General features: G+C 54.2%; 1 pseudogene; it reads left to right on the top strand.

The window, feature by feature from the left end:
• Positions 1-3,754: 3,754 nt before the first annotated feature.
• LOC133764713 (large ribosomal subunit protein uL14-like) lies at positions 3,755-4,162 on the top strand (annotated as a pseudogene).
• Positions 4,163-6,120: the final 1,958 nt, after the last annotated feature.

Below are 6,120 nucleotides of genomic sequence, written 5' to 3'. Positions count from 1 at the left end.
GGCCTGGTTGGAGCTTGCTGGGGCCAGGCGCTGGGCTGTGCTTCCCGGGGTTGTATCCTCGCCTCCCCACTTTCAAAATGAGCCAAGCGAGGCTCTGAAAGGCCTTATGACTTGCCCAAGGCTACACCCTTAGAAGGAAGAAAGGGCTGGATTGGAACCCTGGTCTCTCTGATTCAAAGCCTGAATGTGTGGCCATCCTCCGCCTCCGCCTCCCAGGGCCCTGCCCAGCCTGCAGGCTTTGCTCTGTCAGAAGGTTCTACAGGAGGGGACAGAACGTTCCAGGTTCCAGCTAGGTCCCTGGGGAGAGAAGCTCCCAGGGGCTGTATTTGAAAATCCTCCAGAAATCTCACCACCATCTCTATACACTAGAGAGCGATGGAGATAAAGAAGGGCCCGGATCAGAGCTCCACCTCCCTGGCTCCCACCGCCCTAGCCTCCTCTGCCCCCCACCCTGCCCGTCCCCCCTGATGGGCCCCTGCCTCTGCACCCCGCCCCAGCAGGATGTGTCTCCTCATCGCTCATTACAATGAAGCTGTCACAGACTGCCACGCGCCTGTCTTCCCGGGACCTTCAAAGCTGGAAACGGCATGAAATATGCAGCCACCTTCCCAGCTCCCACTCGCCCTCGGCTCCCTCACGCTAATTGCTCCACGCAGATTAAACTTGGATGTCGCAGCTCCAGCTGAGGGCTCCCGACACTAGCAGTCTCTGAAATGGGAGAGGAGGCTGCTCCTGCCCCCAGGCCACGGGAGCTCCCTGCCTGGGTGTCTGAGCTGCTGCCTCCTCACACACACACACACACACACACACACACACGCATTCGCTGCAGTGAGGCCGTCTCCTCCCAGCCCCCTTAGTCCGAAGGCTCCTTGGGCAAGCGAGGCTTTTGCTGAGAACCACAGTGGTTCCCGAAGTGTAGTCCCTGGGCCAGCAGCAACCGCAGCAGCATCTCCTTAACCTTTGCTAGAAACGAAAATTAACGGCATCAGAAACTGGGGTGTGGGTGTGGTGGGGTGGGGGGAGGGAGTGCTGTGACACAGTAAGTTAAGCTGCCGCCTATGAAGCAGCATCCCATGTGAATGGCAGTTCAAGTCCCACACGTTCCACTTCCAATGCAGCTTCCTGAAAATTCTCCTGGGAAAGCAGCAGAAGATGATGGTCCAAGTGCTTGGGCTCCTGCCACCCACAGGAGAGACCCAGATGGAGTTCCAGGCTCCTGGCTTTGACCTGGCCCAGCCCAGCCATTGCAAACATTGGGAAGTAAACCAGCAGAAGCAAGACCTCTGTCTCTTTTTCTAATTCTGCCTTTCAAGTTAATAAATGCATCTAATTAAAAATGAAAGAAACTGGGGGTTTGGACCAACAATATGGATTTAGCAAGCCCACCGAACAGTTTCGATGCACACTTCATATTGAGAACCACTGAACTAAAGATGGCTCAATCAATATGGAGCCAGCATAATGGAGCCCCCAGGGCTGTGCTGAGGCATCCCTGCACCAGGCTGGCCACTTGCGACTGACAGGAGCAAGTATCTTCAGCGTAGGCTACAGGTGTGGCCCAGGAATCCTGGGGCCCGGAGAGGAGGAGAGCTGAAGGCTGCAGGCAAGGAAGGCTCCATGGTGGAGGGAAATTAAACTAAAATATAAAGAATCAGGACCACAATTTGGGCAGGAGACGGGGGTGATCACTCCAGTGAGCTTTGTGTAGGCAGTGCATCTGTTCACCAGGTGCTGTCGTTTTCTCCATCTGACTGGGGGGTGAGGGGAGCAGGAGCCATCGCCGCCTTGCACAGGGGAGACTGCAGAGGGGAGAGCACTCTGCTCAGGTTATCAGAGCAGAAAGTTGAAATCAGGAGCCAGGGGCCGGCATAGTAGGCTAAGCCTCTGCCTGCAGTGCCGACATCCCCTATGGGTGCTGGTTTGAGTCCCAAGCTGTTCTTCTTCTGATCCAGCTCCCTGCTAATGGCCTGGGAAAGCAGTGGAAGATGGCCCAGGTGCTTGGGCCCCTGCACCTATGTGGGAGACCTGAAAGAAACTATTGGATCCTGGCTTCTGATGAGCCCAGCTCCAGCCCTCGTGGCCATTGGGGAGTGAATCAGCAGATGGAAGACCTCTCTTTCTTTCACTCCTTCTCTCTGTTTGTAACTCTACCTCTCAAAGAAATTTAAAAAAAAAAAGAAGAAGAAAGAAAATAAACAAAGCAGGGGCCAGCTCAGATTTTCAATGCCTATTCCAGTTTTCTCTCTCTCTCACAGAATGGAGCTCTCTAGGCTGGAAAGCAATAGGTGGGCTGAGCCCAGCTACTGGCAGGATCTCAAGGAGCTGAGGGTGAAGTGAGGAACCCCTGGGGCTCATGGGCATCCGGCATTGCACCTGCTGCTCCTCCTCTTTATTTCACTAGGGCCCCAGCAGCAGGCTCTGTGCTCACCTCAGCTACAAGTGGCCCAAAAACCAAGGACAGGGTTGGGTGGACTCTGGCAGAGAATAGGAAGCAGCTCAACTGCCTGGGTTGGAGAGCCCTGAAATGATCCCAGGAAGGGCCATTTGGCTGTGGACAAAGGGTTCAAGGATGGCAGGGGATGGTGAAGAAGGCTCCAGCCAGGGGCCAGATATGGGGCTGTGGGGCAAGCAGAGGGCATGGGAGCATACAGGGTTAGTAGACATGGTCGCATGAGTCTAGTGCAGGCAATAGCACACGGGCTGTGATTAGGGACCAGGTTATTGTGAGCTGTCAGGCAGAGCCGAAACTCGTCTTAGCATAGGTATGTCTGAATGCTATGGGACTTGCAGGAGAGGCTGCTGCTGTGGGCATGGCCAGGAGCTCTGCAGAGAACAAGTCTGGTTGATGGTTGGCTGCAGGTGCAGGTGCAGCCAGGCAGGAAGTACCAGACAGCATCTGAGGTCAGCACCATGGACAGCTCCAAGGAGCCCACCTTGGTAAGCAAAGCAGTAAGGTTGCACCCCCACTTCATTCCCAGTCCCCCAATTTCTCTCTCGACATCAAGCTCTGAGTCACACTCACTACTCAAGACTGACTCTCCAGGACCTGAGCGAGTCTGAGTCTCTGCTCTTTGGGCCTTTGCGTTTCTGTCAGAACCGTTCTTACTCTGTGCCTAGAATCAGGATTCTGAGAAACCTCTGGTTTGAATCTTTACAAGATGATCATTTTCCTGAAAATCCAAAGTCTACTCCTTGCTCCCAGATTCCCCCGGCTCTGCATGAAATCTCTTATTCTCGGAGCCCTCTTCTCCAAGAGGAGGTCAGGGAGCTCCCAGGCCTGTGACTCTCGTCTCTCTCCCCTCTTGCCCTCATCTCCTGAGCCTTGAGAGGCAGGATGAGATGCAGGTGAGCAGTGTATAAGGGCCTGAATTTCCATCAGCACTGCCACCCCCAGCCATGCTGAAACCACCTCCTGCCCTCAGTGTCCCCACGCACCTCCATCACCAGAAGAGGAGCTACAAGCGGGGACTGCAGGGACTGGGTGCACTCAGCCCCTTATCCTGGAAGGTCATCAACAGAGAAGACTTCTGAGATCTTCAGCCTCAGAAGCCGAGTCCCACCCCTCAGACGGAGAGGGAGGAGTCTCCATAATGCGCTGAGCACCTGCTTAGGGCCACTTTGTCAGCATCATCTCACTGAGTCATCAAATCCACCCCATGTGGTAAAATGGTACCCTTTATACAGATGAAGAGACTGAGGCTGAGAGAGGTTAAAAACCTGTACTGGGCTTTCTGTCTCCTTCCTGGCACTCAGAATGTAGAAGCCAGGACATGGTGGGTCCTCTGATGTGGAACTCTGGATTTCCCTGTGTCTTCTGGCCTTGGCACTGATCAACTGTGCTAACGACACAGAAGCCAAGCCTCTGTGGGTCATCTCAACAAAGGGGATCCAGGGACAGCTGCACAGACTTCCCTCTACTGGTGGGGGTGATGTGGTGACGACCACCATGAAGAAAGGCAAACCCAAGCTCAGAAGGAAGATAGACCCAGCAGTGAAAATTGCACATGGAGAAAAGATGGTGTGTTTCTGTGTGTTGAAGATAATACAGGGGTCATAGTATGCAATAAAGGGGAGATTAAGATTTGCTATCACAGGACCAGCTGAAAAAGAGGACACATACTTGTGGCCCAGGGTTGAATCCAAAGCAGGCAGCATTGCATGATTCTCCTGTGCATTTGTGAATGTATAAATAAATAACCCATGTGGCGTAGCAGGTAAAGCCTCTGCCTGTGTTGCTGCATCCCATATGTGCGCCGGTTCAAGTCCTGGCTGTTCCACTTGTGATCCAGCTCCCTGCTAATGTGCATAGGAAAGCAGTGGGAGATGACCCAAGTGCTTGGACCCCTGCACCCATGTGGGAGACCCAGAAGAAGCTCCAGGATCCTGGCTTCAGCCTGGTCCAACCCCAGCTGTTGCAGTCCTTTGGGGAGTGAACCAGCGGATAGAAGATCTCTCTCTCTCTCTCACTCTCTCTCTCTCCCTCCCTCCCTGTCTTTCCCTCTCTCTATATCTCTAACTCTGCCTTTCAAATAAATAAATCTTTAATAAATAAATAATCCATTAAAAAGTATTGGCTCCACCCCCCCAAATAACCCATACAGAACACCCCAGTAGCGAACAGTAAACCTGGAATTTGAACCCAAGTCTGTTGACCCAAAGCCTGTGCTTTTCTCACCACACTGTGAGCTCAAGTCAGCTTGGCAAGAACTCCCTGCCTTTGTATCAGAGGGCATCATCGCTCGCTAATTATGGCCTGCATCTCCACAGGTGCATGGGTGTCTCCTGGGCGCCCCGAAGGCTGGGGAGAGGGCCTTTGGCATCTTCCCATGGTGCTCCCCTGTCAAGGTCCCCGGAGTTCACAGGAGCTGCCTCCTAAAGGACAGGCACGTCTGGGGGCTAGGACAGTGGCTTCCTCTGCTCCCCCCAACCCCGGCCCCCAGGGCATATCCAGAGGACAAACCTGCATGTGCTGTGGGTGCAGCCTGAGGTTACCACCCAGGGAAAAGGAGGTCCAGGTGCCCGAACCCAGCCCCGAGGTCTGCGTAACCCACCTGGCAGAGGTCACCTGTGATGGGGGCAGAGGTGAGCCTCAGAGAACAGGAAGGCACAGGGCCCGGGAAGCCTGGGGTGGCAGCGAGCAGGAGCCTGGCTCTCCTCCTGTCCCTCTTGGTAATTAACAGGCCTTTGTTCCTGTCCCTGATCTCGTCTGGCAGAGCCTTAATCATCCTCTTCCCTGCAATGAGCAGCCTTCTCATTAGGGCCTTAAGAACCTCTATTATAAACATGTAAATGGAACTCAACGAGGAGGGAAATATTTGACTGCTCCAATTTCCTTTGTGCTTCTGCCAGCTCTGGGCTGCGCACACCCACGATGGCATTGCTCAGCAGCCCGGCGCCAGCACACTGCCCCCACCACCCTGTCACTGACGCTCCGTCTTCTATCGGAATTTAATTACCTTCATTGTGGATGTTTGGAGAACCCCTCTCCATCAATTGATCCTGGACTCAGATTTTTATTCCAAGATACCTAATGGCACTCGGGCTGATGGGTGCCTGGGAGCAGGTGCACCAGGGCGGGCCATGGGGAGCCCTTTAACAGCTGGGTTAGGAAGGGTCATCACCATTATCCCCCTGCCTCTGTGCTGGTCAGGATGCCAGCCAGTCCAGATGGATGTGAGTGTTTTCTGTGAAGTCTACAGATAAATAGATTCCTGAGCCTCCTGCTGGTCTGGATTGGAAGTTCTTTCTGATGTCTGCTTGATGCTGGGGGAGCCATGTTTTAATCATTCCAGTTCAGTCCTTGGTGAAAAAGGACAAGCCCCAAGCAGCAGAAGCCCTGTCCACTGCCTGAAAAAGAAGCTGCTGCCAGGCTCAGCATCTCCTCCGAGGGCGTGATGGACACTCACTCCCTGGAGGCCCAGGCAGCTGCTGTGGAGGCTCCCCCAGCATGGAGAGTCCAAGCCTCCTGAGCCCGAGTCCTCTTGGTACCAGGGATGCCACCCTCCTGCCTTCCCCCTTCCCAAATCTAAATCTCTGCTCTGCTCATTCTTCAAAGCCCAGGGGGCCATCACCATGAAGCTGTCCCACTGCACTCGGCCACAGAGATCGCTCCCACCACTG

The sequence above is a fragment of the Lepus europaeus genome, chromosome 7, assembly GCF_033115175.1.
Source record: "Lepus europaeus isolate LE1 chromosome 7, mLepTim1.pri, whole genome shotgun sequence".
In the NCBI taxonomy this organism is placed as follows: domain Eukaryota; kingdom Metazoa; phylum Chordata; class Mammalia; order Lagomorpha; family Leporidae; genus Lepus; species Lepus europaeus.
Note: the sequence above shows the minus strand (reverse complement) of the source record. Positions and strands in the feature narration are given on the sequence as shown.